This window comes from Panthera onca, chromosome C2 (genome assembly GCF_046562875.1).
Source record: "Panthera onca isolate mPanOnc1 chromosome C2, mPanOnc1 haplotype 2, whole genome shotgun sequence".
Taxonomy (NCBI): domain Eukaryota; kingdom Metazoa; phylum Chordata; class Mammalia; order Carnivora; family Felidae; genus Panthera; species Panthera onca.
Window position 1 is genome coordinate 60,712,204 of NC_138347.1, and position 26,304 is coordinate 60,738,507.

General features: G+C 38.4%; 1 protein-coding gene across 50 annotated transcripts in view; it reads right to left on the reverse strand.

The window, feature by feature from the left end:
• The window catches only part of ZBTB20 (zinc finger and BTB domain containing 20), a 785,665-nt gene that overhangs the window by 128,285 nt on the left and 631,076 nt on the right, over window positions 1-26,304 (reverse strand). The window contains exon 1 of one of the 50 annotated variants that reach the window (XM_060640829.3): window positions 11,402-11,791. The exons of the other annotated variants lie outside the window; for them this stretch is intronic. The gene's annotated coding sequence lies outside the window, so the exon portion shown is untranslated. Of the gene's footprint in view, window positions 1-11,401; window positions 11,792-26,304 lie in introns of those variants that run through there. 50 annotated transcript variants of the gene reach the window in all.

The window sequence follows — 26,304 nt, forward strand, 5'->3', positions numbered from 1 at the left end:
AATACACAAATGCCTAATGTGTAAGACAGAACACGACAAGAGCCGTTAAAAGACAGAGTATATTGTCACGGTGCCTGGGTAGCTCAGTCAGTTAAGTGTCTGACTCTTGATTTCCACTCAGGTCATGATCTCACAGTTCATGAGTTTGAGCCCCACATTGGGCGCCCCATGGAGCCTGCTTGGGATTCTCTCTCTCCTTCTCTCTGTCCCTCCTCTGCTCATGTTCTCTCTCTCAAAACAAATAAATAAAACTTTAAAAAAAAATTTTTTTTAACGTTTATTTATTTTTGAGACAGCGAGAGACAGAGCATGAGCAGGGGAGGGTCAGAGAGAGACGGACACACAGAATCTGAAACAGGCTCCAGGGTCTGAGCTGTCAGCACAGAGCCCGACGCGGGGCTCGAACTCACGGACCGTGAGATCATGACCTGAGCCGAAGTCGGACGCTTAACCGACTGAGCCACCCAGGCGCCCCCCAAATAAATAAAATTTAAAAAAGAAATAAATAAAAAGAGTCTTGTAGAAATAAAGAACACCAGGGGAAAAGGAACAGGGATGTGAAAATGTGGTGTGTGCTTAGGAAGCAAGGAGTAGCCCAGTCTGTAATGTGTTTAAACTTGTTGGCTCAGCACCCTCTGATTAGAACTCATACTTTGATAAGATAATAAGATACATCCATCTGTACAAAAAGATTTCTAGGAAGAAGGACTTCTTTTCAAAAGATCTTCTGGCTACAGTTTCTCAAATTTTTTTTTCTTTTCCTTCCTTCCTTCCTTCCTTCCTTCCTTCCTTCCTTCCTTCCTCTTTCTTTTCTTTCTTTCTTTCTTTCTTTCTTTCTTTCTTTCTTTCTTTCTGTGGGGGCAGATGGAAGAAGAGATATGACATACACTTTGGAGGAGATATGAATGTCAGGGGAGCAGTGTTAACTGCAGAGGATGTCCAGGAAGTGCAAGATCTGGATGCATTTTCTCCTATTCCCCAGAATGCCTTATCCTTAGCACATGTTTGCCCCTGCCTCATTAAGGTAAGGTTATTGGTTAAGGCAATAGGAACCCAAAGGGCTTGGTTCCTTTGCTCTCTTACTCAATTACTTCTGGAATATCATTTAGTTTTTATCTTTATAAAAAATGTTTTAGGGGTCAGAATGTGGTATAGGAGCAGTAGCTAGAAAACCTGAGTTCTAATACAATTTGCCTTCCTCATCTCGAGAAAATTTTGTCACTTCTCTGTTTAAATTTTCTTATCAGTAAACTAAAGGGTTTAAGCCCAGATAGCATTTCTTAATCTGTCAACCCCCCTGTCCCTTTTGATGAAAATAAAACCTTATCCTTTTCTGAATTTTTTTCACTCTTCTCTATTTAGATCCCTGGTTCACAGAATCCATTGTACATCACCACTAGTCAAGATGAAATTCGTGGAGCTTTATTTTCTATATTTTCTCTATTTTTTAAGCTTTCCTATTAAAATTTTTCCAAATATAAGTCATTGTAATACATAAAAAATACATATTTTCTCAAATTCTATGTGGTCTTGTGACCATATATTCAGTATTTTTTTTCTGGAGAGTTTTCACTCACCCATATTGAGATATGTAAGGCTCCTTCAAGCTCTAAGATGTAATGATTATGATTCTATGATGCTGACATTTGCTTTGTTGACACTTAACGCAGAGCTTTTCAACTTCAAACAATAGCATAACAAGTTGCTATAACAATTACACTTATAGAAATCTTTAAGCAGATGTATACAACATCTCTTTACCAGTATCACACTGGACAGCCAAAGCTTAGGAGGTTGTTAAAATTCTTCACTTGATTATATCTTATAGAAAAAAGGATTGCCTTCCTATCTACTTTTAAAATTGATTGACTCTATTTTTTTCCGGCATGTTAATTTTCCAGCATGCCACAGCTTTAAACATTCTCCAATAACTTTAATCACTAGCCCCCACCCTGTCACAGCCCCTGTTTCTCACCCTTCTGACCTTCCCCACTGAGTTCACTCTTACTGATGTAATCATACATGCTTCTTTGTAGTGACATTCGTCACAGTGCTCATTTAGAATTATCATCATTCCTACTGCACCCTAGGTCAACGGAACTAAACGTGCTTACGCAATTTGTTGCCATTTTAATTTTGTCAGTTAGGACTTCTTCATCCAGAAGGACAATTTATTTTATCTGATCAATATATAACTAGCCAGTCAAATGACTCTGAAAAATTGGCAGAAAATCATTCGTTGGGGCAAAATTTTATATCAAAGAGAGGGTTTTGTAAATCTGAAAAGTGGCATTTCACTGACCTTGAATCCACAGGTCCAAAATTTATTAGTGTGAACTTAGTTTTTCAGTCTATTAAAGCAATGAGCCTAAAATATAGGTGATTTATACTTACGTGTGTGTTGAATTTAATAAACTAGTCTAGAATCAGGCATTTTTAAAGAAATCTTCAGCCTGTTCCACATTGACTAATTCACTGATTTTGAGATATAGTGGAAAATATTCTTTTTCTGTAGCTTAAACTTTTTTTTTTTTTTTTTTTTTTTTTTTTTAATAAATAGAGCTCAGAGACTGCAAAGTGGCAATGTGGGTCACTGCGACATTCTATATATTTCTCAACTTTGCTCTTTCTACGGTCAGGGTATGCACAAATAAATAAATCCACAGTAGTTTAAAGATAGAAATTTGGCTTAACTATGAAAACATAGCTTAATAGACCTGAAAGCTTGGCATCTCATCATGGCTGTATTTTATAAGGCTGACAATGCCACCTTATAAAAGATACATTCGGTTATTTTCATGTTCGATCAAAAGTGAGGGTTTCAGGAATGGGAATGGATTACAGATTGTTCTCTCTTGGTTATTTTTGGCTTTAAGTATATTGATCATTTTATCATTTTCTTGTTTTAAACTGCTTTAAACACAGCACAAATGTTATTCTCATCATGCCAGAAATGGGTTTGGAATTGATTTTGAGTTTCCATCAATTTTACTCTTTGCTCTCTGTGAGAAGTTTTTCACTTGCTTAAATTCAAAAGGATAGTTTTGTTCAAAAGATGTCAGAGTACAACATTTAGAGATCCTTAGCTGGACAAGAAAACTCACATTTTCTGCTTTAAAAAAGAATAAAAGTCATGAATTTATTACCATGGACTTTATTGAAATTAGTGAGGAATCATTCATACGAATGCAATTTCAAGGGCGTCCTCCCTCTTTCTCTTCATGTAAGTGTTCGACAAAAGCATGTATCTTCTGAGAAGCCGGCCTGATTGGTCCAGGTTGGCACTGTTTCAGTGTTTGGCCTACGGCGGCTGCTTAGGAATAATTTTGTCTCATCCTCTCTATTTTCCTGGACCGTATCGGACTCAGACACGTGGTATGCAAAGGAAATCCAAGTCCCTTAAAAATGCTATTTCTTTGGGTTCTAAAGCCAAGCCGAGTTCTACTTTGGCCAAATGATCTTATCAAGATTTAACAAGAGATATGCAATAATATCTCCAATCTGTGAGCAGACATTCACTAAAGAAGATAATTTACTACATACAGAATACATATATTTTCCCTCCTGATACTGGGGAGGGACATGATCGAACTTACTCTATTGGCGCTGAGAAAAACATAACACTGAGACAAATTTTATGGCAATTATTCATTTCAGTTAATTTAGAAAGAAATAAACAAGTAGTTCTTTTCATATTAAAACAGATACCGGAGATCTATTTTCAGTTATTGCTGAAAATATTTTGGCTTCCATAAAAGCACCTTACTAACACAGCTGCTTTGCCCTCCTCTGCGCTGTCACAATTCAGAATTTGTAACATTTCAGCCAGGTTCTCTAGACTAATTGGATGAAACAATTGCATTACAGTGTTAAGATTCCTTTGCAGAATCAAATAAGAGGAGATCTGCACAGTTCAGATAGCCTGGAAGATTTGTAACAAATACAGCCCAAATCCTACATGTTCCATACATTTTTCTGCATCTAAAGTAATGATCACTTGTATAATAAGTGCTAGGGTTTAACTTCACACTTAGGACTATCAACACAGGGAGATATTTAGATATGTAAACTTCATTTCCCTACCCCATCCTTACTTTTCCCCTGTACCGTGTTTTGGGTTTCAGAGCAAAAGCTTTATCTCTTTTGAAAAGTGCCAGGAAATCTCTTCTCCAGTTCTCTAGGCCCTTGATTTTACATGTGTAGTAATGACATACCTTGAAACAGCCCCACAAAGCAGAGTGGGACATTAATTTAAATACAGACTTAGGGGGAAGAGCTCCATCTACTGAATCAGTTAGATCATAGTTTGTACCCTACAGTTATCCCATTCACTACTTTCAACCTCTCAGAGGCTCTGGAGAGAATAAAGAAAGTTATAGCCATCAAACAGCTTTGAGTCTGAGGCCATTTTGACTATTTCCCAGATACTCTGAGCCCCTTTCCTTCACCCTTCCCAACCTCCAAAGCTTTCCATGTTTCAGTATAAAAGAAAAATGGGATGCTTTGCTATATAAACCATGCTTGGAAAGGCAGGAAGCCTTTGGTTACTGAAGGAAAAGCCTAGATAGCTAAGGGGAAAGCTACAGAAAGAAAACCACTCCACCTGGCCAGTTGAGCAGCCCAGGTAAAAAGCAAAGAGAAGTCTACTTACTCCTCCCTTGCATCATTGCTGGGGAAGTCTGCAGCCACCCAGGATCAGTTCTTCTGGGCTCTCCCCAGCTGCACAGTGTTGTTGTGGCATTGGGAATTTGCTGTGGCTTCGTAAGATTATGGGGATATGCTTCAGCAAGCCAAAAGAGTCACAAACAAAATTCAGGAGAGAAAAAAAAAAAGTACAAAAACAGCTGATCTTACTGGAGAAGCTCTTGGCATTTTCCTACATATGCCACAATTTTCTTTGGTATTTCCTGGTTCTGTGATCAGAAAAATTATCTTATCATGTTGATTACTGTTGTTTTCTCAGGGTTGCTGGGGGTGAGGGGTAGCACAGTGAGGGCAAACAGACAGACTGGGCAGTAGCAAGGTAAAAATGACTTCTCCCACTTGTTTGAAAGTTTTCCAGGCGATCACAAGGTTAGAAAGTTTCTTCTTCATTATACTGAAGATATATAGAAATCATATATAGGAAAAAATGGCCATAGTCTTTCTAGACTGGGAAAGTAAAAAACTTCTTAACACAGTCACAGATATGGAACAAAGCAAACCGTATCTGAATAAACTGGAATGTTAATATAGCTGCATAAAATTCAAGTGTGTGTAAGACTTATAAAAATGCTCTATAAATGAAGATACCTTATTAGAATACAAATAGACATTAATAAGTAAATACATATATTAGATAATCAGATGGAGACAGTAGTTAACTGGATTTCTAAATTATAGATAAAATAGAATACAATAAATTAATAAAAGTTTGCATTAATGCTAATCCTCTTTTATGTAAAAATAAAATTAATATAAATGTAAAGTGGAGTTGCGTATCTGGGTCTGTGTGTCTACGTATATCTGCACAAAGTATTTCTAACTGACATTGAAAGGTGATATGTTGCATGGAAATTGAAACTTTGAATTATTTTAAATTGTTCATTTAAAATATCAACATAACCTGGCAGTTTTTCTCTTTCTTTTTTTTTTTTATTTTACACATTTATTTTTCAGGTTCTGTTTTAAAGCATGAAAGGAAAGACAAATTAGAAAAACATTGCATATCAGTATGTATTTTGTAAAAGAATCCACCTGGATTTGCTAAAATATTTAGTTCTCAAAAAAAACAAAAACAAAAACAAAAACAAACCCAACAACGGCTCATTGGATTTTTTTCAAGTCTTTCCAAGACAAGTTCAGTTCTGAGTCAAGAAAACTATGAGAAATTTCACCTCAAAATGAAATTTGTTTGGATAGTTATAAAGGCCCGAAAAACAACATTATCTCCATCATAACTATAACAAACAGCTAATGAATAAATATATTTCTGACAAGAATCGATCAGAATTGCAAAGCCTGGGAGGGTCATCGCAGACTTGAGAAAGGTAACCAAGTGAGGAAACATCAAACGGAGTTAATGGAGATAAAACCTTCTGAAAAATGGAAAGTGTTAACAATCACTGACAGGAAAAAATATACTTCCACAACAGTGACAACAACAAAACAAAACAACCCAAAACAACTGGAAACACATATCTCTAGGAGCAAAATATATGACTACTTATTAAACAAGAGGAGAACCTACTTCTTTGTCATTCCCTTTGGAAGCCTGGCTAGAAAGAAAGAAAGAAAGAAAGAAAGAAAGAAAGAAAGAAAGAAAGAAAGAAAGAAAGAAAGAAAAAAGGTTGCACAAAAGATACATGTGTTCCTTTTCTGGTATTATTACAGGCCCACCTAGATTTAGCTTTCGATTCCAGATGAGATCAGGCATGTTCAGACTAGCACATCTTTGCTCTGTAAGAACAGAGCTGCTATCATTTCACTGGCAAATTCTCGTATCTCCAAATTTATGCACAATAGATGCCCTTAAAAATCTGCAAATTTTCTACTTCAGTCAAATACCTTACTGAGTTAAATTTTTTCTTAATTTAGTCTGCTAGTATGAAGCCGAAAAGTTAAGGCAAGCGACTCCTATAAGAAAGGAAAGTTGAATAGTACTTACCCTAAGTATAATGTGCAAGCCTGAATGGGGGAATCTACTTTTGCTCTATGATTTTTAGAAGGGAGTCCAGGTCTAAACTCAGCTCTCGCCCTTTTCCCTTCTGGAAAACTGAGTAGACTCCCTGAAGGTAGCTCTGAGAAAGATCATACAATTCAACAGCCTTACCTGTGGCCATTCAGAAGACTGCACTTTGGTGTGTGTTTAAAACTATGAATAAAGTCAGACACAGCGCATGCTCAGCAGGCAATTTAAAAATATTTATAACGTTGTTGTTTCAAAAACAAATTTCCTCAAACAAAGCAAAACTCACATTTCTTATCCATGCCAAGTTTAACGTTCTGAGACAAAGCTGTTTTGGAGTTTTCTGCTGGGGGAAAGAAAGGCTTCTAAAATTTTTTGTTGAACGAAAAATAGTTCTCCCTTCCCTTTTGGGTACTCTTAAAGGGGTGGAATAAATTTCCCTCCAAGTTTCAACAGAACTCACCTCTGGCTAAGATAAGCATTAGAAATTTAAGGTCTGTGAAAAACCATTTTAGAGAAAGTAACAAGGAACTAACAACAGTGGGCTTAAAGAATGTAATGGTCATCTGAACATTCAGAGCTGTCTAGTTTATTACTGTACTTTAAAAAACCCTGATACAGACAGGATATATTATGCTTATGCGTAGATAAAGTACATCATGATGAGAATAATGCATAGGCAACCAGCCATTTGCACACACCTAGAGAAGTTATGTTTTTCTTCTGCTAACTAAAATCTGAACTCTCCAAAATTGAAAAACAGATACATCAAAAATTTAGGAGAAACCCCATAATAATGTTAGTTTAATTCCTCTGTTTGATACAGGAAGCATGGAGGGAAGGCAATCACATTATCAATTGGCTAAATTGCAAGTTACACAAAATAAAAATTTGATTAAATATGATTCTCAAAGTACCAAATGCAGCAGAAATGCCTGTGTTACTCCTGCCTAGGAATTTCTCTCTTTCTCTTCCCTGAGTATCCCCAAGTTATGCCATTTTACCATCTATCACCAAACCCTTCACGGCCCCCCAGATCTCAGAGATCTTCTTGAAATCTCCCACTTAATTCTGAAGTCTCTGAATGACTTTCAGCCCTTGCTCTACTTTGCAGGGGTGCTCAGCTGACCTCACAAAAGCTCCACAGACACATCGTTCAGGATCTCTGATGCTTTCAAACTCAGCAGAGGGTGCCAAAAAAAAAAAAAAAAAAAAGCCAACGATTAAAAAAAAAAAGTTTATTAAAGTGAAACTAGGAGTGCAGATTTGAAGAAGTTGCTTCTACTTTTATTTCCCTCTCAACTCGGCACAGGTGTTTCCTAACTCACACTACCCTGCATGCTGAGGAAGGGGGGGGGTGGTTAACTTAAGGTAAGGGAGTGGGCCAAGGGCCGACCCGCAGCCAGTTAGGATCTCTACCCTCATGTGTTAATGGATGTGTTTAAAAATGGACCCCCCAAAAAGCCTAGAATGAGGTTTCTTTTGGCAAATGATTAAACCAGTATACTGAAATAATTAAAGCTTTGTCCTTAAATAAAGCATCAGATCAACAGAACAAAAACAAAGATAAAAATTGCACACACATATGCATGCGCGCACACACACGCGCACACACACACACACATACACACACACACCCTCTCTCTCTCTCTCTCTCTCCCTCTCTCTCTCACACAGATACACAAAACTAGCGGGTGAGGGGAGAAGGAAATTAAATAAAAGAAAACAAACAGAGTCCTAACAGGCCATTCTCCGAAAAGGAATCTAAATAAAAAGTCATATGATATCTGATAGTGCAGGACACGTCGCCAAGAACTGGAGCGGATTGCCTACAGGAAGAAAGGGCCAGTGTATTCCAGCTCAAAGAGCTTTTCTTTCCTCCTCCTCTATTTTTTTTCCCTTTTCTCCTCGACTGTGAATGTGTTGCTCTCAGGTCAGATCCACGAAGAATCTCAGAATGACAGCTATCACCTTTCACTGTACTCTTGGCGGCACAACTAGCTGATAGGAGCTGCCTGAGTTGGGATCAAGAGGGGCTAGTGCAGCTTTCAGTAACAGCCTCTTACCCGTAGCCCTTCTGCCCCTTCATAGACCCCTTTGGTCACATAAAAAATAGACCAAAAACAAAAAAAAAAACAAAACAAAAAAAAAGCAAGAGCAAAAAAAAAAAAAAACAACAAAAAAAACCAAACCCAAAAAACCAAACCAAAACAAAAAACAAAAATGTAAACACAACAGCCCACAGCAACAAAAGAGTTCAGGGGAAAAAAAATCAGAAAGAAGCCAAAAGTGTGTGTGTGTGGGGGGGGGGGGGGGGAAGCTCTTGTCTTCAATATAAAACTTTTTAGAGACTGAGTTTCTTTTCTCTTATTTTGATGACTTTCTCTTTAAAGATCCTTTTGTCCTGAAGCACTATTAGAAGCATAAAAATCTTTACAAAGAGAAAAGTCTGGAGGCAATACAAGAATCTTCCCGAAAAAAATACATAAATATAAGGGAGCTACCCTAGAAAATTTTGGATTTGTCAAAAGTTCCCCTAAATCTAATGTCTTTCAGGGAGTTCAAGTGGCCACCTAGTTCTTGTTTTTTGTCTGAGGGTCATTACTGAGGCAACACATACACAAGTAAGGTTTCCCGAAGAGTCCTTGTTATCAAGTTACTTCAAACATAAGGCGCTCACACCTCCCAGCCAGAAGGGTTTACTGACTAGTAGACATCACTGCCCTGATATGTGTTACACTCTTAAGAAGTAGTTATATAAATGCAGTCTAAAAATATGAAAAAATGTATATATCTATATTTTCCCTACAGTTTTTCTCCCCAGGGACAGGAATAGATTGTATTTTCAGTGAATGGAAAAAAAAAAAAAAAAAAAAAGAAGAGAAAAGAAAGAAAAGAGTTTCTGAATCTTGAAACAACTGTTGTAGCTCATTTTCACTTGGTAAAATAGTTATCTCCAGTTAGGTATTGTACATAATACGTATTTAAGGATTTTTCTGGTGCTTGTGCATTTTCCTCCTTGTTCTGTTTTATGTCTGTTAGGTACCTTAAAAAGATTTCCAAGTGACAATCGAGATACAAATGCATTAGGAGGAGAACTTTTAGAAAGAAAGCATTTTCTTGAGTTTGTAATTCAAGAATATTAGTATAAAGATATAAATGCATTTAGAAAACGATGGAATTGGTTAGTACATTTTGCACATACAGTTCACATGCTGATTTCTTTTTTTCTTTTCTCGGAGCATTAATTTGAAAATGATAAGCATTCTGGAATGTTTGCTACAAACACAAATTCATGGTAAAAATATACAAGCATAGGCAAAAAATCAAGTGGAGAACACAAAGCTACATGGCAGTCAGCATCGCTGAAAAATCTCTGTCTAGACTCTATTTCACTTGAACTAGTGTATCATGGAGGGGGCAAGCCATCTCTCCGGGGGTTTTTGGCATTTACGTAATTAGATGGAAACAAAAATAAAATACAAATATCTGCTCCCTTTAGTACCTTTTCTTTAATAACTGACAAGTGACACAGGCAGTACCAACACTTGTGAGACTGAGTGAACTAGTGCACCCCATTGGCATTTGGGGAGCCCGAATCCCTTAATTAACTTTTTACCCAAGTGGCAAAAGTAGAGGATGTTCTCACCACTAAACTGATTATTTGGTGCACTCTCCTTCTCCCCTCCGCAGGATTTTGGGGACCCAGAAAGGGTAAAGAGATGATAAGAGAAGATACATCCTGAACAACTTTTATTGTGAGTAGAAAAAAATAGCAGAGTGAGCATAAGAACAGTTGGATTTAGAAAGATTAAAAGAGGAGAAAAGAGCAACATATCCAACTTCATTAGCCTTTTTCCTTTTTGTTTTTTATGTATATATCTTGGGGTGATGGGGAGAAAAGATAACCGGATTTCTTTTGAATGTCTTTGTGTCATTATAGAGTGAATGTTCTGTTCCTGTCTCTTTCTTTTTAGGCGAAAAACTAATAAAAATAGAAAAACATATATCAGACATTAAGCTCACTTCCCCCCCCCCCCCCTTCCCTTTGTAAAGAACTCTTTGTTCTCTAGTGAAAATGCTGAAAAATCCCCGGGCAGCTACTCCCTGAAACAAGTGCAAAACACTTAGAGGCTTTTGGGCTGGCTGGGAGCCAGGAGCCCTCCCGCTGTCTGCTTAGAAGAGGGAAAAAAGAGGAGAGAGGGAGAGGGAGAGAGGGGAAGACGGATGGGGGGGCAGAGGGAGAGAGAGAGAGAGAGAGAGTGAGGGAGAGAGAGACGGAGAGAGAGTGGGAGAGAGAGAGAGGTAGAGAGAGAGGGAGACAGAGAGAGAGAGAGAGAGAGAGAGAGAGAGAGAGAGAAATTGGAGCTTCCTTTAATAGACATAGGAAGCAACGTTTTTTTTCTTTTTCTTTTTTTTCAAAACTGGCGGTCAAGCGTTAAGTAACTCCCGTCCAAATCCACCTGCTAGAAATGAACTTGGGTAACCCCCCAGGGGTGCACAAAGACAGGGAAGACAGTAACATACTCCATACTCTTTCCCACCCCCCCGTTGTACTGCTTCCATTCTTTCTGCTCCCATACACAAATGCCCACAGATCTCACGCCACCCCCCCTTACCCCCCAACAACAAACACAGCGAAATACATGCTCCCTCAGTCTCCTAAAAAAAAAAAAAAAAGGCTTTTCCATCTCGGTTGCGACACAGTGATAAGGGGTAGCGAACATCTCATACCTGGTGTGAATGCTAATCAGTCAGGAGTTCTCCTTTTCCCAAGACAGGGAACTGTTTCCTTCCAAATTTATTAGAACCTCCTCCACTGCCTCTTTGAAAAACCTTCTTTGTCACCCTCTCCCAAGTCCCGATACTTCTTTAAAAAAAAAATGGCTTCGGAGCTCCTTCTATTCTTGATATTGATTCTCTCTCTCTCCCCCCACCCCTCCTCCTCTCTCCTGTCTGTGTCTCTTCTGAGTGGTCTATTGATAAGTCCCTGGAGGCACTGGGTCAGCCTGCCCGTAGGAAACCAGACACAATGCACAAATCTCCGAGTGCCATTCTGCCATCAGCAAGCAGACCACGTTTAGGAGAGAGAGAGAGGAAAAAAAAAACAGTAGAGCAAGAGACAGAGAGAGAGAGAGACCAACCGAAGGAGGGAGAGAGAGACCGAGAGAGGAAGAGAGAGGGGGGAGAGAGGGAGGGGGGGGGAGAGAGAGAGAGAGGGAGAGAGAGAGGGAGAGAGAGACACACACGGAAGGAGAGAGAGAGTGTGAGAAAAAGACTGATTGGAGCAGGAGGGAGGGAGAGAGAGAAAGGGAGAGGGAGAGAGAGCGCGAGGGAGAGCGACACTGCCAGTCAGGTTAATCATCCCTACTTTAATTAGCTGTTCGGCTTAGACATAAAACAATTGAATTTGAATGATCTGTCAGCAGGCTCGGCTGAACCAAAGGGGAAAAGCGAATATTACAAAAAGACTGTTGGTGTGTTCTGATAAGCAATACTGCTCGTACTGACAAATCCTCAAAGGGGGAACTATTAAAACTTACAACTAAACAAAAAGTGCAAATACAAATGGCACTAGATAGAGGTCTTTTAAAAAAGGGAGTTTTCTCCCCTAGTTTTATGAACAGTAGATATTTGTGTGCAGGTGCCCATATATTAGGGTCTGCGTGTAATGTGTGAAAGTTTATTAACGATGGTCTAGGAGCGTAGCAGACAGATGCTGCAGAGAACAAGACAGGTACAGTCAGATGCCTAGTCTAGATCTTGGAGGGAGATGGATGCTGGGAGAAGAGGCACCGTGGCAAGAGATCAGCACAGACAAAGTCAGTGGGCAGACAGGCAGACAGATTTTAGGCACGGCACGATCTCGTCTAAAAAGGCAAAAGTTCTGATGCAATAATAGGTGCAAAACAATCCATCCATCCTCTCTCCTGGGAGCACTCTAAGGTACAGTTAAAATGGATTAATCTTTGTGACAAACAGAGCTGGCAAGGCAGACTATGGCAGACACTGAAGGCGATTTGCAGACCCAGAGAATACCAGAGCCGGAAAAAGCCACGGAGATCAATCTCCCCAACGCCCTAATTTAGCAGACGAGGAAACTGAGGCCCGGAGACTCAGACCAATAAATTACAAAGGCAATCGCAAGTTGACATTGGAACCCAGGGCCTCAGCAGCCCACCAGGCTGGTGCTCTGCCTGTCATACCAGCTAACCTCCAGTTTTCGTTACAGACTCTGGCCCAACAGGTATGGCTATCACCCTTGTCTCCAGAATAACAAGATTGCTCCATCCCTGCAGTTACTGCACAAACCTCCAGTTTTTAAAACGTCTAAATAGCGAAGTTGAAACATTTTCTTGTCCATTTTGAATTCTAAGGATAGGGATTTAAGTCTTAATTCAGTGTCAGGAAAAAAAAGTAGAAAAATACAGCATGGTAGAGGGCCTGTCTCGACAAGGTATAGTTGGTGTCACATTCCAAGCTAATGAAGGCCAGTGGATTGATCCACAGAGATCTCTCCCAGAGTTTGCAATTCTCTCTATGTATATCATCTGCTGTATGTCACCATGTAAGAAGATGTTGTTTTCCCCTACAAGTCATTTTTAAAATGCAGGCACACTGTGGGTGAAAGAGATTGAGGCTATTAGCCTACAATGCCATTCTAAATCACTGGTGAGATTTGCTACCTGGAACATTAGCTGTGGGCAACTCTTCCTATATATTTCAATTGAAATGAGCTTCTAAAAGAGAAAGGGAAAACAGTATTACCTGCCCATACATTGGATGGCATCTTTTTTTTTGACACATATGATCCTATTCAGTAAGGATCTCCCTTTTGACAACAGATAATTGAAGGTGCTTTTTTTTTTTTTTTCTTTAAGGGGGAAGAGGTGCTTATGAAAAGAGCAGTACCATCAGGTGTCACTGGAGAGATGAAGTCTCTTGTCCTAAAACAAGAATCATGGTGTACATAAAAGGGAAAACTCCTTCTCAGTCATGCTTCCGTGACGCTGTTGCTACTTAGGGTGGAAGAAGAAAATTGACAGAAATGTCAGGCACCTGGGAGCCCACTGGAGGACGAGTAAGCCGAGAGAAGTCATAGCCAGAGTCATTTAGTTTATTTGTACATCAACTCTTTAACAATGGCTGCTGTGACATGTCTAAAACACCTGGTCCACAGTCAGTCAATTTAGGGAGAGGTGGGACCACCGATTTTGACACTGGTCCTCCTGCAGGTCTCAAAGCACCTGATAGGCAAGAACCTACAGCAGAGAAGTGATGTGCTTAGTAAATCCATGTGGGGTGAATTGGGTGAAGAAGGGAATGAGCTTTGGAGTCAAAGAGACCTTTATAACACTGTGTAAGTCATGGCCACTCTCAGAGCCTCAGTTTCCCTACCTGTAAAAGGTGATAATATTAATCCCACATGGTTGTTCTAAGCATGACATGAGCTAACATATATACAGTCCATGGATGGTATTACGTGGCAATTATTATTGAGGTAGGCATACAGTGAGGGTATAAATAAATAAAACTGCGTGCTATAGATGTGCTGAGTGTGTTATATTCAAAGCATGTAGGTTCAAGACAGGGATACTCATAGTAAAGCAAGGACCTAATATACAGATTTCTACTGGAAAGCACTGGCAGTAGAGATTACAAAACTTAGAATCCCAAGGTTCTAGAATTTAAGCTCCAAACATCATCTGAGAATTGTCTGATCTCTTTCTACCCAGACTTTGGTATATTTCCCAGCTCATCATAATAATAATAACCAATGTATTACCGAGTACTTGATTTGTGCTCAGCACTCTAAGTACTTGATATTTGTGTCATACCTTAGTGTCACAGCAACTCTATGAATTAAGCACTACAAATCCTCATTTCATAGAAAAAAACCCCGAGGAATAGAGGGGTGAGATAACGTGTTCAAGAGCACACATCTAGTAAGTGTGGAGCTCGAGATGAAATCCAGGCAGGGTGACTTTGAAGCCTGTATCCTCAACCATGATGCTGGGCTGCCACACGGTAGGTATTATTCAGTAAATATGTGTTGAATATTTGTTGAATAAGACACCAGTGTTTTGATTTCATTAAAAATAAGTGAAAATCTGTGCACAATCACTTGTGCTCGGATTATGCAATCTGCACCTATATCTCTTCAGCAGCTCACTTCAGGTGGTGGCCCTTCCTCAGAAGCCAGGGTGAGCCCTGTCCCTGTGTGCTGTTGAAAATGGATGAGGCGAAGATTGCTGGCTATGACCACCCAGGGCATTTAAATATCTGACGACATTTTCAGCACTTTGAGGGTAGTGTTAGCACACGGGTTATTAATTGGCTTAATTCCAGTTCGGATAATTACATCGTGTCTCTTTAATTTTTCCCCGACTATGCCATTCTTCATTTCCTGTCACAAATGTGCTCTTTAAAAAAGCATAGGAACACACAAAAACATATAGTTATATTTAAGGTTTGCATAATAGTATGGGGTGTTCTTTTCTTCTGATTACTGTATAGGAGCCATGTAATAAATGAATGAATGGGCAAAAGAATTAAAGTCATCACAAAAAGATAACTAGCTGAAGCTAATATTTGAAATAAACAGATTTTTAAACCATTTCCTTGGTGACAGGATTCCAATCATATAGTTTTTTTTCCTCATGGGCAGATATTTCAAGAGCTGATTTATCATGATGCTCATGATAAACTGATTTCCTTATACTGTATAGTTTCCAGCACAAAAATTAGCAATGAAAACTGATCTTTTAAAGTAGAAATAACACGGTTCTGAATGGTATAGTATACTGAACTCACGGGTTTTAGAACAGTCATTAATACAATTATTAGACCCTGACTTATTTGGCAGGTTTTTTCTTCACCAAACATATTACTAGAATAATCTTCAAAATTATGGAAGAAAAGGACAAAGGATCCCAACTTAATAAACTTAGGAAAGTTTGACAGTCATAAACACACACGACCCTTCTTCTTTTCCCAAAGAATTCTTGGCCTTTGAAATACAGACTGTGTCTACATGATACCAAAGAAAATCTCCTGAAGGCATGTATTTGAAGCATGTGCACAAATAGTTGAATGTACTCAAGGTAGAGCATGGTTTATTAGTCCTTTTCAGTGTACATTTGTATGAACAAGTCCACCAAATATAGGGAGCGCAGAAAGTAACAGAATAAAGGGTTAATTTATTTACTATGCATGAGAGTTTCTAGACCTTTGCTTCCTCGGCTTTTAGTTCAAAATTCCATGCATACTCTGCACATAATAATAAATGCCATAATTCAATGTATGCCATAATTTGATTTACTTTCAAGCACCTTTTCTGGTTCAGCTCTCAAAGCTTTCTTTCCTATAAACTTCCTCCAAATTATTCTTTGTGGCCCTCCGTAAATCATCATTTAAAATCAGTGTTTGTGGGATGACTCCCATGCTGTGGAGAGATCTGTAGCAAACTAGCCCGATTTCCTTTTGTGAATCAGTGGTCAAGTTCCAGGTCTTATCTGAGAACTGAAAAAACACACTGAAAAAAAAAAAAAAAAGCAAAAACAATAAAATCTCAGCCCTTTTCCATCTCTTTGACCCTTATCATAATGACAGCAGTCACTCAGTGACTATCCTCTAGTTTGTCATTCATGCCTTGAGACCGAGATCTTTGGGACAAGGTCTTTACAGTCTCCTTGGCATATTTAATCTATTGTACCTGCTCTTGGTAGTAGATGGTATCTCAGATGAGCTGACGCAACAACTATTCTCTCTTAGTTCTTCATATGCAATTACAGTCTATTCTTTCTGTGTTCCTAGTATCCAATATGTACAATACTAGTGATTTGACGTTTAGACTAAAATAGTATTATTGGATAGGATATTTAAGAATTAGGTAGCAAAAAGTACTTATACGGGCGATTTTCCTAGCCTCACCATGATTTTTACAGTAAGAAGTCCTTGGATAGCACAACTAAATTCAAAATTTAAGTGAATTTGGAATTCAAAAGAAAGGTGAACAAGATTTGCTCTGAATATTAGAGGTGGTAAGCAAGCTCTTGCTTTTAGATTTAAATATCATCTAGATAGGTTTAAGGAGGCACAGGATCTTAGATATAGGAAGTGTTTAGGAGATTCTTTGGTTCCGTCAGTTCACAGAGAAGAGCTGAAACATTTTACAGAGACATTTTGTCAGATGAGCTTACGATTACACAACTTGGTAGAAGCAAAACTAGTGCTGGAACCTAGTTCTTCTGTTTCCTGGTCCCATTCCCTCTTCTTCATCATCGAACCTCTTACGTACTGCTGCCAAGAAAGAAGTACCATGTTCTTAACGTAGTCCGAGAAACATATCACAAAGAGGCTGTGGCAGGCTGAATAAAGACCCCACAAAAGATATCCATGCCCTAACTCCTGGAAACTATGAACATTATCTTCTATGTCAAAGGGGTCTTGCCGATGTGGTTAAATTAAGGGCACTTAGATGGGGAGATTATCCTATATAAGGTAGGTAGTCCCTAAATATAATCATGAGGTTCATATAAAAGAGGGGCAGGAGGATCAGAGGTAGTAGAAGGATCAGAGCTAGTAGTAACTGCTAGTAGTAGGAGATGATGATGGAGACAAGAGGTTGGAGTTATTTGTGGTCCTGGGCTGAGTACAGATGGCCTCCAGAAGCTAGAAAAGGCAAGCTTCTTCCTTTTATTTTTTATTTTTACTTATTTATTTTAGCAGATGTATTACCTTGTTGACTCAAACTGAGCCTATGATAAAAGAAACTTCTCCCCAGTCTTCAGAAAAACGTTGACTAGGATAGATCAATAATGGGTCTCTCTTTCTTGCCATTAAGAACATCCTAGGTTGACATGGAGAAATCTATCTAAAGATTGTTGGTTAATGGATCAGTTGTCTACAGAGGCATCTAATCACGTTTGCCATGTCCAGTCTTAAAGCATTTCTTCATTGCTGGGTTGGCAATCAGATACCTCCAAGTTAATCTACAGTAGTAGGGTTTTGCTTTCACAGTAAAAGGGTTTTGCTGTCCAATTCTTGAGTGCCAGAAGATTTAAACTCATTTTAAACAGCAAGGTGCCCTCTTACCAGCTCCCCTCCCCCCACCTGCTCTGCTCTTTCCCAGTGGAGGTCACAAATGGAGAAAAGAATGAGGTATGAGGTGGCATCATGCAAAACAAACTTCCTCCTTCTAAGACTATCTTGCCTTAATGTATCATTGCCATTCAATTACTGCAATCTGTAGAACAGCACTCCTAAAACAGTGCTCCTTGGCAGCATTAGAATTGCCTAGAAAATTGTTAGAAAAATAAATTCTTGGGCTGTACTCCAGACCTAGTGAATCAGATACTCAGAGGTGGATATATCAGTGCCTATGTTTTAAAGATCCCTTTAGGTAATTCTAAAACCTGGCTGAGAAGCACTGTCAGAGGGCAAATCTGTGAGCCTTGGCAAGTCTGGTGAAAAATATGGGCTATGAGTGAGGTCACCTGCTCACCTGGGTATAACTGTGGCTTTGTCATCAGCTATGTGACCACAGATCATGTTCTTAGTTTATCTCCTCATCTACAAAATGGGAATGATGATGTTGATAACAATAATAATAATAGTCCCCCTGTCCATGCATACGACTAATGTAGGACTTAATAAGATCATGAATATGAAAACATGCTATAACTGCAGGATTATCATTATGGAAGAAACATTAATTTGGATTGTGAGTGTCCTGAGACCAAGGTGTTGGGGATATCGCCTTGCTTTTTTGCATCAGCTGGAGCTCTGAAGTAATAATAGCAAAAATTCAAGCTTCAGGTGCCAGGTCTAACTCTGCAAGCCAAAATGAAGGCTGGAAGTCTGTAGACTTGTAACGGATCCATTATTGAATGGAGGACCCACCGATGTTTTTAGTTTCTGGAACTAAGTGCTGAATTTCTTGATTTGAAACTCCGCGTTTCTATTCATCAGGTAGCAAAATTTAGTGACAGCTCTGAATTCTATATTGCAGATGAAAGCTTGCAGCTTCTGCGATTCAGAACCATACTTCTTTATCAACTCCCAGTGATACGCAGTTTTAGTAAAGTGGCCCATGATCTCCATAATTTCCATACCATATTTTTAAATAAGCAAGAAGCTCCAGGAAGCCAGCTCAAAGACAACTGATTTTATTCACAAATTTTTCAACAGAAAAGACATAAATTTTGACAGGTGGGAAGGACTATCCAGGTCAGGATTGAAACTTTTTTAGATATTAAATCCCAAGCTCTTAGGGGGCTGGAAAAAACTCTGATACAACCAGATCAGACACAACTGTGATTTCATGGAAAACCATCAGGACTTTATCCAATCAGTAAGTATGAGAATTCTCAGAATTTACCAAGGACTCTATATAAGGGGGGGGGGGTGCACATGTTATAAAAAAGACAGCTAAGCATCCCTTTTCCTTCTTGCATGAAATCATAGCAGGTACGCCTCTTGGCCTGAAGGCTCTTCCATCCTCCGAAGATTTAAGTCTACAGGTCACACTCTGGCAAGTCCTGTGTACCTTGAAGGATAGTTGTGGTGTGGCAAAGATTCCGTCTGGGTTGCTGTCTCCTCTGAGCCAGCCACACTGTGAGCATTAGAAGCAGGTGTGCCTTTTAAGAGCTCTGTGTCCTTAAGAAAGTCATCTGTCCTTGTAGACTTCATAGATTTTTCCATTTGTAAAATGTGGATGATGTGTGCCTTGCCAATCTCACAAGTTGTTGAGATCACACACTGAGGATCAAAAGGGATGATGTATCTAGAATGCTTTGTAAACTAAGGATCCCTTTTGCTTGGCATTATTGATGTTATTATAATTTACACTTCAGCAGAAGAGTAAGGTATGTGCAGAAATGTTGGGCATGGTAGTTTGCATACTTTGCGACACTTAAGTTGTATATACCTTCATGGTTTTCCCCTGAACTTACATGAACCTTCTTGTTAGGTTATGACTAAAGTGGTAACAAGAGATGTTATTTCCTTTTAGTCCCTATATGATCTCTGGGTTGATTATGATTGCTTATACATTAAATAGCATTTATTTTGGTTGCGTTCTGGTCAACTCTACTTTGAACATATCCGCTACATAAGACCAAATTCAGTATTATAAAATTGCAGAAAGCATGGCTTCTGAAGCTGGTATTGAGTAGTGAAAATATCTCCAAAAGCCATTCCTTGGCTGCTTGACATCAAACATCTACTTAGAAATATCTATTAGTTCAACAAGTATTCCTGAAGGAAAATTTGTAGTAAAGCTAACAGGCATTCAACATTTAAAAGGACAGGAACATGTATTCTGCCATAATGCAAGTTATTACTGCCTGAATTGTCCAAACTTTGTTGAAACATATCTGTGAATTGAATTCAGATGAAGATCTCATGGACTGTTGCTATTTAGGTGGCTATACGAATATATGGTACCCAATCAGCGAGTCCTTCAAGTGGAACAGAAATTAACTGTGTGGTATATTTTAATAAAATTATTAAGGTAATTATGCAAAAAACACACTGGAATATCTTGAGCTGTTATTTAAATCTTTAGTTGTTGCGTGCAATTCCACTTTTTCTGTCATGTATCCTTGACTAGACTATAGGCTCCTGGAGAATAAAACCTGACTTCTACTTCTCTGAATTTCCCATTGCCCCCAGTACAGTGGTTTATACATAGCATTTGCTTCAACATATCTGCTGTTTAATTGGATTCACTTCTTATTGGCTTTTCTTGGGGGGCAATTAAGACACATAAAATGCCCATAGATAAGCGCATCATTATCACTGAGGTAAAAGTTGTGATTCTTAATTTTTTTTTTTAAATTATGCATTGGGCCACTTATTTTTCCCATGTGACACCTGACCTGACTAATTATATAAGTGAATAGAAAAACATGATTCTCTTTTAAACAGCTCACTTTACGTGTATGGTGATGAGGGTGATGGTGAGGCTCTAAGTATTACAGCCCTGATGGAAAATATTTTAAATTAAAGCAAGCTACCCATAAAATTATACTAACAAAAATATGCACTATCCCACAAACACACATTTGCACATTCTTAAACTTAAAATTAATGCAAAGAAAAGATATATTCTTTTGTTCTAGTGGAATACAAATGATGAAGACTAATAAATGAATAAATAAAGCACTGGGTAACCAAATCAATGTCTGCTCAATTCTGGTCAAGGAGGTGAAGTGAGGTTTCCCTTTGAGTCAGAGAATGTAGTGGATAAAAAGGACTTGAATAGCTGGGGGGATTTCCTGAGGCCATTGCAGACCAGCTCACACACTGTTAAGAGGCTCATTTTCATGAGACTTTTGGTTGCATTTGTTAACACTTGCTCTAGGTCCCCTAGAGCATTAAGTGCCACATCACAGCACTACAAGAACAGGACTAAATGTGAGAAGGTACATTACAAGGTTCTTTTTCTTTCAGATCCAAATATCCAGGAGTTTGTAGATACTTTCATGACAGCTTTTTTCTCCTTTGTTTCTCTCCTCCCTCCCCCAAACCCCACATACTCCTTTCAAGCAGGACTGTGGGGAAAGGATTTTCTGTTTTCAGTGAAAATCTAAATTCTTGCACTTAAAAAAATAACCAACTGTAAAAGCTGTGGATTAGTACAGTTAATTATTTCCATAGGTACAACATATTTCATTAAAAAAAAAACCAAAACCTGGTCGGACTGCTAAATTTGTTCTAGATTACGGATTTAGCCACAATTTGGTAAGTATTTGTTCTCTATTAGGCTTGGTGCATATTAATTGGTACATATTTTAACATTCCACTACTGCATTAAATTATTAATAATTTGAAATTATTAGCTGCCACCATTTTCCTGAAGCAATGTGCTACCTATTTCTTCTAAGCTTGTCCCAAACAAAAAGTCTGGAATTTGATTTGTCAAGAAAACAAATGTGAAGTTCAGAAAAAGGCTAAGAATCAACAAAAGAATGAGATTCAATCTCAAAATGATTAGGGAGAACAAGAGCTTGTTTAATCCTCAAAGTCAATGTAAAAGATAGGCATTCAGATTTTGTAGATGAAAAACCTGAGGCTCAGAGAGGTTAAGTAACCCCCTCAACGTGCACAGTGAAGAGGTGGCAGAGCTGTGTGTTAAAGCCTCATCTGTCTGACAAAGCCAGTTCTCTTTTCTTTTAAGCGTTCTATCCCTAGACACTTAAGGTCTCTGGCTATCCAGGAGTTTCTCTGGGATCTGCCATTGGGTAAATGGGGTAAAAGAGCAATGACAATCACAATAGTTGTTAAATAGATATGCATATGTATTATTCAGTATGTATAAGTGTATATACTTAATATGCATATGATTATATATACTATGTATACACCATATATATGAATACTTAACAGCCAACACTGATTAGCACTTAGAGCGTACCAGGTATTATTCTAAGTATTTCGTTATTTAGTATGTGGTATATGGTACTATTAGGTCTCATCACATCTCTATAAGATAGAAATCATTATGATTGTCCATTTTTACAGATGAGAAAAGTAAGGCACACAACTAATAAGTGGCACAGCCCAAGGTACTTTCCATCATGCTACCTCTTTCATGAACCTTTTCCTAGTTGTTACCTCCTTGAGAACATACCTGACTTCTAGTCTATTCTACGACTTTGTTTCCTCTTAGATGATAATGAGTGAATCTTAGAAGATGGGAGACCTCAACTATCAACTAGTCAATAGTTTGTTGCTAGGGAAGAAAAAGACACAATTTAGTGGAAAATCCCCATTTGTAGAAGAGAAAGTTCCCTAAGGAAGACATTATGGCCTGGAAAATAGGGGAGACACTTCGGGTGGATGGACTTCCTGAGTCCTTCAAAACATAATAGCCATTAATACATAAGCCCAATTTATCATATAAAACTAATTTAATATTTAATGAGGACCTGCTATGAACAAAGGACTTTGCTAGGATCTAAGCTCTAGAAAATAGCTACAAAGATAAATAAGACGACATAAACCTAATATTTAGAATCTGGAAGAAAATAAACACCATATAATTAAAATACAACACAAAATAAGGCAAATACCATAAAAGGTTGCTAACAGAATTCTGTAGGTTTAGTGGCTTCAGGAATATTATTTGATGATGGACACTGAAAAAAGTTACCTGAAGAAAGCAGTGTTTGCGATAGACTTTGGAATATGGGTAAAGTTCTAACAGAACCTGGAAAGAGAAGTTTTAGGCAAGGGATACAGAATAAGAGCATGGGGAAAGGAAAGCACAAGGTGTACTTGGGATTGATTTGATTACTTCTAGACTACCCAAAGGATAGCAATAGGAGTTTGAGGTGCTGTGGGTGGCACATCCAGTGGAGATGTCCAGTGGCAGCTGGAAACCCATCTTCATGGTACTAGAATTGACAGGTCAGAACTAGATATTCCAATCTTCAGGGGTGTTGCAGCTCTACGGGTTCCGTGAACCTGCCCACAGGCTTCAAAGATGTAGTGAGGGAAAAAAGAAAGGCAAACATACATTTTGTGGGCACATGAAGGGAGAATTATTGAAGGATGCAATGGAGCCCAAAGCTAAAGAATGCTCTAGAGAAGTGGAAATAGATGGCCCAAACCGTCAAATCAGAAACAGTAAAAACTAACACTGCCAGGAGAGAGCTGGAGTCTTCAGCTCTGTACCCATCCTTGAAAGGACCACCTCTTACTCATTTACACTTTTCCCCCCAACTCATATCTGTACTCAACCACACACATAAACACACATTTCCTTTTTCTGGGAAAAAAATGGTATTATTAGTTCAAACTCTATCTGGAAGTTTTATGAGTAAAGTTCAAATTTTATTGCTTAAGTTTTACTTAAAAGATGACTGAGTCTTTGATGTGTGGGTCAATTGTTCCTTGGTGGGAGTGTAAATTTATTCATATTTTATTTAACAAATACTGTTGGAGTCTTTCCTATTTGCCAGGCACTGTGCTAAGTGGTGGCATCAGAAGAATTTCCACAAATGCTGAGATGGATTTTTCACCTGTGAGCTTTGCTTCCTATGGAAGCCAAGTGGGACAAAATTGCTTCCTATGGCCAAATGGGACAAAATTGATGCCTTTGTGATGATGAGTTTCAATTCCAGCCCTCTAAGAGTTTTTATGTTCATGTTATTAACTGCATATATATGTGTAGTTTTTCTGTTCCAAGATGCTTTTTTTTTTTTTAAGTTTTGAATAACTTTTGGTGTTAGCAAAAGGTGCTGTAGATGAACAAACCCATTCCAGGGCAACACAGGAATTGATTCTCCTGCTTTCCCATGATGACAGTCTAGTATGTGGTCAAGCAGGAATATTTTTCAAGTATTTAAAACAATGATGGAAATCTTATTCTTGATTGTATGCTCTAAAGTATAAAGGCAAAAAAAAAATCAGCTTTACAAAGATAATTGAAAAATAGCTCAGTATATGTTCCAACTGTTGGGTCAAATGGAATAAGGAAGCTTTAGGGAAGTGAATCTATAAAGCTATCCTTAGGGCCTATTTATTAGTTTATTTGTACATATTTTTTACATATGTATATATTTTTCTAATACTGCCCTGAGACATCAGTTTAACCTTTTTCTTATATGCAAAATTTTCCCTTTTATAAAATAAGAATCTTGCTGCATACATTATTTTGTAAACTGCATTCTTTTAAGACATATATTTAAAAAAATTTTTTTAACGTTTTTATTTATTTTTGAGACAGGGAGAGATAGAGCATGAACAGGGGAGGGTCAGAGAGAGGGAGACACAGAATCCGAAACAAGCTCTAGGCTCTGAGCTGTCAGCACAGAGCCCGAAGCGGGGCTCGAACACACAGACCGCGAGATCATGACCTGAGCCGAAGTCGGCTGCTTAACCGACTGAGCCACCCAGGCGCCCCAGACATATATTTTTAAACCCTGCATAGTATTCCATTCGACAGATATGTCAACATATATTTAAGAAATCCCCAAGTTTTGAACATTTTGGTTACATTCCAATTTTTGTCACATTCCAATTTTTGTCATTTTCAATAACGCTTTGTTGAGTGCTATTGTGCAAAGCATTTGCGGTGCTATTATTTACTGGAAAGAAATTTTTGGAAGCTTTAAAATTTAAAACTACAGGCAAAGAAAGAAAGGAACTTGCTTTATACATCTACCATAAGCAAAGGAAGAAAAGTCAAATGCTTCTAGGAGCCAGGATGATAGAATTTCAAATGAGGGAGGTGGGTGTGGCATAAAACATGGGGTGATAGGAATTTTGTCAAACTGGAAAGGACATGGCTTGTCTGCAGGGAGAGGCCACTGTTCAGGTCCAGACATTGGTGCCGTGTAAGAATGCAGGTCTAATACTGCCAGATCTCCAAATTAGCAGGAGAAACCGGAAGAAGCTGGATTTTTTTTGGTGAGATTTCTTGATCTTTAAAGGTTGGCTCAAACTCTCAAATTATTTTAAGATACTCTTTGGACACCAGTTTCCCCTCCTCCCTCCACCCCCCAATCTATGGGTTAGTTAGACACAGCTCACAGGCCACTGGTTTGTAATCTTCAAATGAAAGAAAGGGAAACATGGTGTTTGGAAATACATTTCTATGTAGGGAGTTAAGCAAATAAAGTTTTGCTTCAAGTTTTTCCAGTAACAAGGGATGTGATGTGGAGAAACTGAACCTCAATATGCAAACCTTGGGAGATGGGTAAATACTGCTCTCCATTAACTACAAGCTTCTAAAGGGTCTCAAACTTCCCAAAGAAACATGCTTTAATTCCATAAAACTTTAGCCCAGTGCTCTGTATTTTGACATCTAATGCTGATTTCCCTTCATTTTACATCTGAACAAACATTTCCCATTAACATCCACCTGCACTACTTCCTTGCGTTAAGAGGCGGTGGTATTTGGCTATGCTCTGGTTCTGATTCATGAGGACTCAGCCCAAGCCCAACATTTCTGTTCTTAACAGATTTTGGTTTTTAAATCTGTAGAACACAATGTTTCCCTGGGCTGAGTTCTAGCATGCCAAGTTTTGGCTGGCCACAGACTTTGACATCTGAGTGAAAAATCTTTCAACAATGGCATTTAAACTGAAGAATCAACAGACCTTTAATTATAACACTGCTTGTAATCCCCCCCCCCCCTTATCATGATGTTCAAATTGCCTCAAATCACTAACTGCACGGACAGCATGTTATTCATTTGCCATTCCATAATTTGGAAACTCAGTGACTTGAGATTGTGTATTAATTTTTGAAAAATCAGTATGACTTTATTCGCTATAAATCAAAGAGGCCTATAGAATGCAGGTCAAAATTACTGATTCATTAGAAATAAGAAACAAAACCACTCAGCATACAATTTCTCAACTTATCTAAAACGTTCAAGATTTATTTAGATAAGAGTAATATTTCTACTTAGAAGTTAGGCATTAAATCTATCAAAACACGAAGTTTCTTTTTTGTGAGGTTTCACTAAGTGCCTTTGTATTTCTCCATAAAATGTTAAGTGACCGTTTTTTATGGCTTTTTTATGACACAGACTCAGATCACCCTATGTTTCCCTTATGTACAAAAGATACTTCTATACTGCTAAAGTACATTGGGAATCCTTTGAAAACTTTCTTTTTTGG